The sequence below is a fragment of the Jaculus jaculus genome, chromosome 7 (assembly GCF_020740685.1).
Source record: "Jaculus jaculus isolate mJacJac1 chromosome 7, mJacJac1.mat.Y.cur, whole genome shotgun sequence".
NCBI classification, from domain to species: domain Eukaryota; kingdom Metazoa; phylum Chordata; class Mammalia; order Rodentia; family Dipodidae; genus Jaculus; species Jaculus jaculus.
Window position 1 is genome coordinate 136,894,955 of NC_059108.1, and position 13,326 is coordinate 136,908,280.

The following is a 13,326-nucleotide window of genomic DNA, read 5'->3' on the forward strand; positions in this document are numbered from 1 at the left end:
CTCAGTTTGCTATCATAAAATGGGGTGTTGGGAGTAACTTGCTATGTAAAGGAGATAATGTAAAGTGTTAGCATCTGCCAAGTGGGCAGATACATTTTCAAAATTTATGATTTCTTTTTTTCTTGGAAATATAGTCATCCTATAGCCTGGCCTGACCTGGAATTCAGTGTCATTCATCTGTGACAGTCCTTCTGCCTTGGCCCTTCCAAGTGCTGGGGCTCTAGACACCAATCATTGTGCAGCGAAGATTTCATTTCTCCCGGCCCTTTCTCTCTCTCCTGACCGGCTGCCTTTTGAACACTCGCTCTTCCTTGTGCCCTGTGCACACCTCCCCTTCCTCCCACGGGAACCTGGCTCTTAATCATTCTTTACTGTGCGTCAAATGCTATCAGCTAGGGTTACCTTGGACAGCACCTTCAGGAAGGCTGCCTAGATTCCTTCTGTGGGATAGACAACCCAAGGCAGGGTTCTTCCCCGCCCATGGAGTTTTCAGTTTCTAGTCCCAGCACAGAGTACCTCACCTCTGACAGTCAAACTGTATGGGGGTGTGGGCCCACCAGCACCGAGGACTCCAGCAGACACCTAAATGCTCCATAATTTAATTCAGTGCTGACACTGGAAATCATATCTAATCCCCAGGCACTCCCATAATGCCTCCCTTGTTGCCAATCGCAAGCAGAAGGCTGTCCCCTGAATGTCCCTCTGACTGGGTACAAATAAGTTTGGGCTTCCCCGAACCCCTGCCTCGATTTGGACTAATTTGCTAGAATAGGCACAGAACTTAGAGAAGCTCTACAGTGTGCCTGCAAGAGCGTGACAGAGGACGGCAGCCAGGTAGAGAGGTGGCGGGAACAGGACGCGGGAGGGGCCTGGAGCCTCCACGCCCACTTTGGTCATGCTGTCTTCTGGGAACCTCCTTGGGTGCAGTTACCTGGAAGCTGTGGATCCTGCTCCTTTCGGGGCTTTACAGAGGCCTCTCTAGGTAAACACGTTGACTACATTGGTGGCCGTTAATGGTCAACTCAACCTTTAGTCCTTTTCTCCTCAGCGTTCTGGTGGTGGAGCTAAAAGTTCCAGTTCTGGTTGAACGGTTATAGTGCTTTCCCGCAAAGCCTAAGGACCCAGGACCGATTCCTCAGTACCCATGCAAAGCCAGATGTGGCACACACATCTAGAGTTCGTTTGCAATGGCTAGATGCCCTTGAGTGCCCATTCTCTCTATCTGCTGCCCCTAATAAATAAATAAATGTGTTAAGAATTCCAGGGCTGCAGAAAGCCAAGTGCCACATATTCTCTCTCATATGTGGATCCTAGCTACAGATGATTGGGCTTCTGCGTGAGAGTGAAAATACTTAGTAGCAGAGGCCAGTAAGTTAAAAAGGAGATATAAAAGGGAAGAGAAAGGAAGGGAGGAGTGTACTTAATAGGTTAATATTGTATATATGTAAGTACAATGATTGTTATGGGGAGGTAATATGATGGAGAATGGAATTTCAAAGGAGAAAGTGTGGGAGGGAGGGAGGGAATTAACATGGGATTTTTTTTATAATCATGGAAAATGCTAATAAAAATTTAAAAAAAAATTCCAGGGCTGGAGAGATGGCTTAGCAGTTAAGGCACTTGTCTACAAAGCCTAAGGACCCAGGTGCAACTGCCCAGAACCCACCTAAGCCAGACATACGAGGTGAGGCATGCACATACATGCACATAAGGTGGTACACGTGTCTGGAGTTCAGTTGCAGTGGCTAGAGCCCCCCCCCCAATCTGTCTCTCATAAAAAGAAAAAAAATTCTGGTTTTGATCACATGATTGGTTCCCCTGGCAACCAGCCCCCCCAATCCCAGTCTCTCCAGGAGCCCATGGGTTACCTCATTAGAACAAAAGATGCTCCTGCCACTTAGGACATTCCAAGGGATTTAGGAGCTCTGTGTCAAGAACTGGGACCAAAGGTCAAATATTACACCCAAAGACTCCGCTAGCATGCCTGTCTGCAAGGGTTTTAGGTCTCTCTTGGAAAAACAATGCAAAGACCAAATATATAATTTTTTAAAACATTTTTATTGACAGCTTCCATAAATACAGACATTATACTATAATCATAATCCCCTCCCTTTCCCCCTTTCCAAGCCCCCTCCCCACTGCATCCCTTCTTTCAGACGTGACGTCCTGGTATAGAGAACGGCACAGATAATGTTTATGTCTCAGAGTCATGTCTGCTTATCTTTCTGCAATCCCCCCTTCATGCTTCTCCTTTGTCTTCCTTAAGATTTTCCATGTGAGAGTTGTGCTCCTAGAATCAAATTAATGATGATAATAAATGATCAATCGATAAAAACAAAACCTTTGAGAGGAGAAGCAGAAGAGATTTTTCACACCTCCTCTTCTGTTGTGTGGACGTCCCTGGACCACCCCTGCACAGTTCACTACATAGAAACCACAGGTGTGCTGGAGGTGGCCTATAGTTGGTCAGTTGTGAGAGGATAACGCCTACAGCTTACCCAGGAACTAAGATGATGTGCAAATAGAGAGAGATGGTGGTGTGAAAAGCTTGCTGGAGGCCTAGAATTCTGATAGTGATCCCCTAGAGCAGAAGGGGTTACAGTCACTGTTTGAAAGTCTATACACTTATTCAAAATTCTTTTTAAAAATTTATTTATTCATTCATTTGAGAGGGGCAGAGAGAGAGAAAGAGGGTGTGTGCACCAGGGCCTCCAGCTGCTACATGGGTTACATGGGTCCTGGGAAATGGAACCTTGGTCCTTTGGCTTTGCAGGCAAGCTCCTTAACTGCTAAGCCATCCCTCCAGCCCAGAATTCTTAAGGATTCAGGACTAGAGAACTTAGCACATTACCCACTTTGCTGTTTGCTGTTTTTTGGGGGGTCTTTTGTTTTTTTGTTTTTTATTTTTTTTCGAAGAAGAGAGAGAGAGTGAGTGTGTGTGTGTGTGAGAGAGAGAGAGAGAGAGAGAGTTTGGGCACGCAAGAGCCTCTAATCACTGCAAACGAATTCCAGATGCTTGTGCTACTTTGTGCACCTGGCTTTATATTGATACTTGGGTATTGAACCTGGGTCATTAGACTTTGCAAGCAAGTGTCTTAGCCACTGAGCCATCTCTCCAACTTAGCTGTTTTTTTTTTTAATTTTTTTTGTTTATTTACTTATTTGAGAGTGACAGACAGAGAGTGAGAAAAAGAATGGGGATGCCAAGGCCTCCAGCCACTGCAAACAAACTCCAGATACATGCGCCACCTTGTGCATCTGGCTTATGTGGGTCCTGGGGAATTGAGCCTCAAACTGAGGTCCTTGGGCTTCACAGGCAAGTGCTTGACTGCTAAGCCATCTCTCCAGCCCCCGGGTTTTTGTTTTTGTTTTTGAGGTAGGCTCTCACTGTAGCCCAGGCTGACCTGGAACTCACTCCCAAAAGACAGATCTTAAAGTGTTTTAGTCAAATAAGAAAATGGTTGGGTTTTCTTTGCTTTATTCAAAAGCAGCACTTGTATATGATATATATGAAGTTTTGACATTTTAATCATTTTTTTTATTTTTAAAATTTACTTAATTATTTATTTGAGAAAAAGAGACAGAGGGAGAGACAGAATGGGGGCACCAGGGCTTGTAACCACTGCAAACAGACTCCAGATGCATGCACCACCTTGTGCATCTGGCTTACATGGGTCCTGGGGAATCAAACCCAGGTCCTTAGGCTTCACAGGTGTCTTACCCACTAAGCCATCTCTCCAGCACTTTTTAATGTCTGTAATGCTATAAAATCTTGGTCATCTGGGCATGGTGGTGCACACCTTTAATTCCAGTACTTGGGAGGCAGAGGTAGAAGAATCGCTGAAAGTTCAAAGCCACCCGGAGTCTACATAGTGAATTCCATTCCAGGTCAGCCTGGGCTAGAGTGAGACCCTCAAATAATAATAATAATAATAATAATAATAATAGGGTTGGAGAGATGGCTTAGTAGTTAAGGCATTTGCCTGCAAAGCCAAAGGACCCAGGTTTGATTCCCTAGGATCCATGTAAGCCAGATGCACAAGGGGCACATGCATCTGGAGTTTGTCTACAGTGGCTACAGGCCCTGGCGTGCCCATTCTCTCTCTCTCCTGTCTTTTCTCTCTTTCTCTCTCTCTGCTTGCAAATAAATAAATTAAATTAAAAATAATAAGTCAATTTGGATTGTGACTGTGACTTTCAGAATCACCTTAAACCTTCAAAGCAAGCTGGATGCCCTCATTTGCTTCTAGATGGTTCTGGGCGCATGTGTCCAACACTTGCAGAGTCCAGGGAGGGGTATGTGTCAGCATCCCACTGAGAACTGTACTCTCCACCTGCCATCCCCCACTCCAGAGATGGTACACAGACTTCCTCAGGAATTTGGTGTTGGCAGACACCAGGCTTGGCAGCAATCCACATACCTATTCTAAGGGGTTAAGCCCCTTAAATGTTTATGGCCCATTTTATTGCTGACTTCTGGCCTTAATGGAGGATTCACTGTTTTGTTAGAAAATAAAAATCAATCTCTCTCAGACAGCTGTGGACTTTGCTTCCTAGGTAGATGACAGGCCAGATCTTCATTAAACTCTTGAGGGGCTGAGGAGGGGGCCCCGCCCTTTCTGCAGCGGCTGGCAGGCCGCAGTCAGGCTGGGATGTGTGCGCTCCTCGCGGCCCTTTGTCTGGTTTCTATGGCTCTGACTTCCACTGCTGTTCTGTATGGAGAGGAGGGCAACTGTGGCTGTCAACTCTAGTCTGGAAGTTTCAGTGTGGCTTCCTTCCTTCCCTCTATCCCAGGACAGATTGAGCAGAGAGGCTGTCATTGTGGAGTGACTTAAAAGATTTCAGGTCACAGTTCATTGGTGGGCAATGCTTGAGGATCCGGGAGGAGAATGGCTGGGGACTAAGCATTGCACCTGCCGCTGGACCTGTTCCCTCCCTCCCCATAGTGTCAAATGTGGTCATGCAGAACATCTATGCCAGTGTCACCAAACATGACCCAGCCCTGGCTCTGCCTCTTCAAGGCAGTTTCCCAGCCAGTGACGCAGGCTTGGGACTGCTGTGTAGATTGGGGCTGCGTATAATAGACGAGCAGAGGTGGAGCTGGAGAGATGGCTCAGTGGTTAAAGGCACGTGCTTGCAAAGCCCGACGGCTTGTGTTCAAATCCACAGTACCCACAGAAAGCCAGATGTACAAAGTTGTGCATGCACCTGGACTGCATTTGCCGTGGCTGAAGGCCCTGGAGTACCAGCTCTCCTTCTCCCTCCTCCCCCTTCCTTCCTCTCTCTCTGCTTGCAAATAAGTAATTTTTTAAAAAAAGAGTACAGGTAAAGAACTTAGCACTAACTGGGCATGGTGGCTCATGCCAAAAATGCCAGCTGATGCCAGAGGGGTATTGCAAGCTCCAGATGAGCCTGGCCTACAGAATCTAGCTAGACCAAGACTCAAGAAGGGGGAGGACAGGGCCGGGGAGATGGCTTAGCGGTTCAGTCACTTGCTTGTGAAGCCTTAAGGACCCAGGCTCGATTCCCCGGGACCCACATAAAGCCAGATGCACAAGGTGGCACATGTGTCTGGAGTTCATTCGCAGTGGCTAGAGGCCCTGGCATGCCCATTCTCTCTCATAAATAAAATAAAATTTTTTTAAGTGGGAGGGGAAAGAAAACTTAATACAGTGTGGCCCACAAGACGATTACAGCCCTCTCCACATTCCCAAAGATGTGGGACTAGAGTCTCCCTATTGCTTCCAGCAAATACACAAAACATCTATGGCAGTCACAGAGCAACAGTTCTAAAAGTCACTGAGAGTTTGGTTTTTGCTTATTTAGTTTTTGGTTCTTTTGAGGATGGGTTTTGCTGTAGCTCAGTCCTGGAACTCACTCTGTAGCCCAGACTGGCCTTGAACTCACAGTGATCCTCCTACCTCAGCCTCCTAAATGCTAGGGTTAAAGGTGCCCACCACCATGCCCGGCTCAAGAACGATTTTTAATATCTGTTGAGAAAGAGGTAGTCTTAGCTTTGGATGCGCGCGCATGCGCACACACTTGTGTTCCCCGCACTTTTCACGCCTCCTCGGAGTTTGGTCCCATCTGCGTGGTTCGCCTATGGTCTCAGTGGTTCCGTTTTAGGAGCACCACCAGGAACTGAATAAATAGACCCTGGATGTGAACAGAAGTCTTACTCATTGCCTTTTCTGCCTCTGTCCATATCCTAACATAATCGCCTGGTTCATTTCTTCGCAGAAGTGGGGAGAAAGCCACTGCAGCCCTATATGTAAGCCCCAGCTGATCTTGAGTCGTCACGGGCTTTGGAGTCGGTGCTAACAGATAGTGTGAAAGGGGGTAATTCCTGCCCTGAGGGAGCTAAGCTGGGAAAATAAAACCAGCACACCTGAAATAATTAGCCACCAATTAAGTGCCACCTAAATCATGTGCTACAGAGTCCAGTGTGGGTGAGTGTAGACTGAGTGTTTTCTGTCCTTGAGAGCCAGTGTTGTGAAACAAAACATTTATAATAAATTCATGTAGCAGCCTTTCCATTTAAAAGAAATAGAAGGGCTGGAGAGATGGCTCAGCAATTAAGGTACTTGCCTGCAAATCCTAACCACCCCAGTTCGATTTCACAATACCCATGTAAAGCCAGATACACTAAGTGGTATATACCTCTGGAGTTCTTCGTAGTGGCTGGAGACCCTGGCATGCCCATTCTCTCTCTTTCTTCTTATAAATAAATAAAGGGACTGGAGTGGTGGCTGAGCCATTAAGGTGCTTGCCAGTAAACCCTAACAACTTGAGTTAATTCCTCAGTGCCCGTGTAAAGCCAGACGCACAAAATGGTACATATATCTGGAGTTTGTAGTGGCTAGAGGCTCTGGTGCACCCATTCTCATATTTTCTCTCTCTATTTTCTCTGTCTTTCTCTCTTTGCTTACAAGTAAAATAATTTTTAAATATTAGAGAGAAAGACAGCATAGTCCGTAAGTCTTTGGCATCCAGCGCAATGCGCAGAGTGTGCTCAGGAAACGTGGAGGTCCGCTACCATTACTTCTGGTGGTGCCTTTATAAAGGGGACCTAGCCAGTAGCTTTCCATGTGACTGTGTTGAAATCTCCTCAATGTCCTGGGGTGGTGATGAGCATGCTGACCTTCAGCACGACCATGCAACACCCTCACTTCAGTGGGTAGTTGTTTCCTTTAGGCCACAGAGGCTCCTCCCCCCCCCCCATCAGGTTCACAAAGCTGGTAGAAATCACCCAACCAAGAGCAGCTTTGGGGGGAAAAAAAGGTTTATTTTGGCTTACAGGCTCGAGGGGAAGCTCCATGATGGGAGGGGGAAATGGCATGAGCAGAGGGTGGACATCACCCCCTGGCCAACATAAGGTGGACAATAGCAACAGGAGAGTGTGCCAAACACTGGCAAGGGGAAACTGGCTATAACACCCATAAGCCCGCCCCCAACAATACACTGCCTCCAAGAGGCATTAATTCCCAAATCTCCATCAGCTGGAAACCTAGCATTCAGAACACCTAAGTTTATGAAGGACACCTAAATCAAAGCACCACATTCTGTCCCCCTGGCCCCAATAAACTGATAACCACACATGATGTAAAATGAAATGTATTCAGTCCAACTTTAAAAGTCTGGTTTTTTTTTGTTTTTTTTCTTTTTTCGAGGTAGGGTCTCACTCTAGCTCAGGCTGACCTGCAAATCACTCTGTAGTCTCAGGGTGGCCTCAAACTCATGGCAATCCTCCTACCTCTGGCTCTGCCTCCGGAGTGCTGAGATTAAAGGCATGTGCCACCACGCCCGGCTCAAGTCCCCATATTTTTTTTTTTTTATCAATCTTAATGACATTCAAACATCCCTATAACCCAAGGTCTTTTAACTGAGCCATAATACCAAAAAATCCCTCCCCAAAACCATAATGGCACAGAATAAACATTCACACTGCAAAGGATGGCATTGGATATAGCAAACAAATACTCAAGCAATACATGATTTAAACAGGGCAAACACCAAACTTTGTAGCTCCAAGTCCAACAACTCTATAGCCAGTGACAAATCTCCAAGTCTGATAATTCGAACCAGCAAAAAGTCTCTGGAGTTCCAATTCTGCCCCTCCAGCTAGGCTACTCACAGTCCTGGAAAACTTCATCCGGAGCCAGCAGCTCCCCTTGGCAGCCATCTCATGGTCCCAGCATCTCCACTGGGTCTCCACTGCAATCCACGGTTCATCCTCATGGCCCCATGGAGTCTCCATGCAGGCATGCAGCAAGCCCGCTTCACACTGCCCGTGGCCATTTCCAAAACACAAGGCCGGGTTGCAAACTCAATGACTCTCTTTCCTGCATTTTTTATACTCCACAATACCAGGTAGGGTGCCAATTTGTTAATTCAGGGGGGAATAAAGCAGACTTTGAAGAACAGGACACACCTTGAGCACTCAGGCCCCTTCAAAAGAGTCTACATTCTTCTTGTTGCCCCAGTGCAGGTCAGCTGGCCCAGTCTCAAAGGTTGTAATCTCTCAATTGCAGTTGAATGGGCAGCAATTTAGCCAAAGATTTTTCTTTCTGTGCCATATACCTCTGCTCACACCCCTTCATTTCTACGCAAAGCAACCCTGCACAACTTCTCAGGACACGGGCATAACAGCAAGCTTCTCACACAGACTGCTAGCCCAGTCCAAGCAAAGCTCTTTCTCTCCCTCATAAGCCAAACCTCACAGTCCATAGTTCTTAGTGCATTCAGGCCTTTCAACTTTGACCAGACTAGTCCATCAAGCTGGTACTTACAGATTGCAAGTCAACCAAGGTTTCAAATCCTTCTGCATTCCTCTTGAAAATCAGCTCCAAAAGATCAATGCCACACAGTCAGGTGTCTAGCAGCAATGCCACTCCTCGGTACCACTTTACTGTTGTAGTCCAGTTCTCATTGCTGGTAGAAATCACTCAACCAAGAGCAGCTTCTGGGGAAAAAAAAAGAGAGATTTATTTTGGCTTACAGGCTCAAGGGGAAGCTCCATGATGGTAGGGGAAACGATGGCATGAGCAGAGGGTGGACATCACCCCCTGGCCAACATAAGGTGGACAATAGCAACAGGAGAGTGTGCCAAATACTGGCAAGGGGACACTGGCTATAACACCCATAAGCCTGCCCCCAAAAATACACTTCCTCCAGGTGGCATTAATTCCCAAATCTCCATCAGCTGGGAACCTAGCATTCAGAACACCTAACTTTATGGGGGAAACCTGAATCAAACCACCATACCCCCCCATCAATGAAGACAGAAGGACGTTCAGGATTGAGCATCCCACCCACCCTGCCTAGATCCCGTTCATGTTTCTCCTTCCCCACTGGGAAGATGAGAGCTGCCTAACTGCACAAAGAGCGTTCCCGTCCTTTAGCTGTCTGTGCCAACAGGCTCTATAGCCTCTGCCCACCCACCTTTCAGGTTAGACAGGTAAGCCTGCCGGTACTTGTGCAGTTTTGAAGAGCAGACTGTGGACTGGCTGATGTAAGGCCCATTGGAGCTGATTCAGCTGCTCCTGTCTAGGACCCTCCCCCCCCAGCACACCCCTTCTTACTTTCCTGCTGAGCACTTTCAGCCGCAGGGAGACAGACTGAGCCATGTGTTTGGTGTGGGATTACGGGATTTGCTTACTAGAACTGCTGCAACAAGTTACCACAAACTAGGTATCGTACTTAGCACAATAGGAAGTGTTCTGTCACATTCCTGGAGGCTGGTAGTCCAAAGACAACCTGTTGTTCAGGTATCGGGTGATCACGTCATCACCCTGTGGTCTTCTTTGCTGTATAGTATGTCTCTTCTTTCAAGCAAATCAGTGATTAGAGTTGAGGTCCATCCTAATCCAATGACTGGTGATTTCCAAATGAAGTCACATTTACAGAGTCTGGGAGTTAGACTCATTGGAGTAGATTAGCTAGTCAGTTTTCTGTTACGATGGTCACCTACCAGAGAAAATCTACGTATAAGGAGAAAAGGTCTGACTGTCGGGTTTGGAAATTCTGGACTGTGATCTGACTCCTCCTTTGCCCCTGTGTTGCTGGGTCCTGGTGGGAGCATCAGATAGAGTAAAACCACACTCACCTCGAGGCCAGGAAGTTCGAAAGAAAAGGAGGCAGAGCCAGGCATGGTGGCACCTGGGAGGCAGAGGTAGGAGGATTGTCTTTAGTTCGAGGCCACCGTGAGACTACATAGTAAATTCCAGGTCAGCCTGGGCTAGAGCAAAACCCTACCTTGAAAAAACAAAAAAACAAACAAACAAAAAAAGGAGGTAGAGTCCCATACCCATTCAAGGGCGTGCTCCAAATGACCTAGTGACATTCTCTTAGGACCCACCCACTGAAGGCTGTGCAGACCACCTCCAGCAATGCCACCCTGAGGGCCAAGCCCATAACACAGGAACACTAGTGTACTTCAGGCCAAGTCAAATTGCAGAGCTGTACCGACCTTGTTTTGGGAAAGAACTGCTCTCCTCACGTCTCCAGTGACACAGTGGAGCTGATCTGCGCCCTGTGCTGGCCCGTCGTGCTGCTTTTCAAACTAGCTGACCTGCAGTTGCGGAAGCAGGGAGCAAACCCAGACCCTTTCCTTCCCCACATCCCCGTGAATGCAAATTCGGGCGCAGAGCCTTTTCTTTTTTTTTTTTTAAATTTTTATTAACATTTTCCATGATTATAAAATATATCCCATGGTAATTCCCTCCCTCCCCACCCCCACACTTTCCCATTTGAAATTCCATTCTCCATCATATTACCTCCCCATTACAATCATTGTAATTACATATATATAATATCAACCTATGAAGTATCCTCCTCCCTTCCTTTCTCTACCCTTTATGTCTCCTTTTTACCTTACTGTCCTCTGCTAGTAAGTATTTTCATTCTCACGCAGAAGCCCAATCATCTGTAGCTAGGATCCACATACGAGAGAGAACATGTGGCGCTTGGCTTTCTGGGCCTGGGTTACCTCACTTAGTATAATACTTTCCAGGTCCATCCATTTTTCTGCAAATTTCATAACTTCATTTTTCTTTACCGCTGAGTAGAACGCCATTGTATAAATGTGCCACATCTTCATTATCCACTCATCTGTTAAGGGACATCTAGGCTGGTTCCATTTCCCAGCTATTATAAATTGAGCAGCAATAAACATGGTTGAGCATGTACTTCTAAGGAAATGAGATGAGTCCTTTGGATATATGCCTAGGAGTGCTATAGCAGGGTCACATGGTAGATCCACAGAGCCTTTTCTGTTCACTTCTTGAAATACTAAGGGCACCATGAGCCTGGGACAAATGAAGCCAGTTGTCCCTCTTATTTATTCACTCAACATTGATTGAGCAACTGCTGTGTGCTAGGTGTGGGGAAGGCCATGGTGAAACTGTCAGTGACTAAAGCATGCTTTTAATGTACTTTCTCATGAATTCTTGCCCAAACTGTAAGGTAGACATATTACCTATACTATATAGGTGGGTAATTGAGGGAAAGAAGGTTAGAAGCCTTGACCAATCTGAGTGATGTGCCAGGTGGACCAGCCCTTCACCTTTTGATTGAAGGTTTCTATCTACTTTGTACTTTTTTTCTTTTTAAATTGAACTCAGGGCCTCACAAATACTAGGCAAGCACTCTACCACTGAAATATTACCCCGAAGCCGGGCGTGGTGGCGCACGCCTTTAATCCCAGCACTCGGGAGGCAGAGGTAGGAGGATTGCCATGAGTTCAAGGCCACCCTGAGATGACAAAGTTAATTCCAGGTCAGCCTGGACCAGAGTGAGACCCTACCTCGAAAAACCAAAAAAAAAAAAAAATATTACCCCGAAGCTGACTTTAAAATTTTATGTTTTGTTATTTTTTTACTTCATAAGCTGTGAATATGAGTATGCTAACAGCATACAGTGTAACTATTTAAATAAACTTCACTTTTTCTTTGGGCCTAGGCCTTTTGAAATCTATATAAACTTCTTTTGAAATATAGTCTGTACTTAACTAATGTAAAACAAAACACCTTTTTGCATGGTAAAAATTACTTTGATTAGAAAAGGCATATATATTTTTGTGACATCAGCAATGAGGAAATGTAATGATTATTTTAATGCTTCGATTAAACAAGTTTAACTGTTATAAAAAGAAAGAAATATTACTCCAAACCTATTCATTCACTCTTTCATTTTATTTGATAAAATCCATTAAGTTGCCAGGCTAGCCTTAAGCCCCTCTACAGCCCAGCTAGGGTGTGAACGTTTCACCCTCCTGCCTCACCCTCCCAAGTAGCTGGAAGTACAGGCTTGCACCACCAGGACTGCATTGAGTGAAGACTTCCAAATAATATTACCCCAGATTTTTGATTGGCTATTTTTGTTGTTGCTGCTGTTAAACCAAATCATCTTTTTCAGTATAAGAGATGTTAATGATAGATATAGGTGGGACCTGGAATATCATCTTATATAACACATGTGGCCAAAAACAAATGGGAAACATGTGTTTTCTTTTTTGTGTGTGTTGTTTTGTTTTTTGAGGCAGTCTCACTAGCCTATGCTGACTTCAGACTCATTCTGTAGCCCAAGCTGGCCTTGAACTCATGAAAATCCTCCTACCTAATCCTCCCAGGGGTTGGATTAATAGTGTGAGCCATCATGACTGACTTCTTTTTTTTTCAGAAGGCACTTTTTTTGTTTGTTTATTTTTTTTTAATTTGATTTATTAGTTTTCTTTTCATCAAATACAGGCAGTTTGGTACCATTGTTTAGGCTCATCTATGATCTACCCCCTCCCATTAGACCCTCCTTGTTGATGTAAATGGGTCGTATATTGTGGAGTTAGTCCCCAGTTATTGGTATGCTAAATGTCTCTGCAAATCATGACCCAACATGTGACTCTGACATTCTTTCCGCCCCCTCTTTTGCAAAATTTCCCTGAGCCATGTTGGGTTCATTTTTGGTCTGCTTCAGTGATGAGATGTTGGGGGCCTTTGGGGCTCTGGCTCTCTGATTTGGTAGTTGATTTTTCTCTGCGTTGGTCTCCTTCCCCTATGTGCTGGTATCCGGTTCACAGGAAAACATCACCCTTGCTTGTTTCGCCAATTGTCCTTAGTTTCAGTTGGGCCCCTTTTGAGGTATGTTGGGAAAGCTCTCTCCATAGGATCTGCATCTATCTTTTTCTCCCTGTTATCTGGAGTGCAGCTAGGCGGTCGCCATCTTGGCCGGAAGTCCACCTTGTTTGTTATTTTTATTTATTTATTTGAGAGCGACCGACAGAGAGAAAGCAGCAAAGAGAGAGAGAGAGAGAATGGGCACGCCAGGGCCTCC

General features: G+C 45.7%; 1 protein-coding gene across 2 annotated transcripts in view; it reads left to right on the forward strand.

Annotated features, from left to right (window-relative positions):
- Positions 1-13,326, forward strand: part of Ston2 (stonin 2) — a 158,601-nt gene that overhangs the window by 74,791 nt on the left and 70,484 nt on the right. The gene's annotated exons all lie outside the window — the stretch shown is intronic.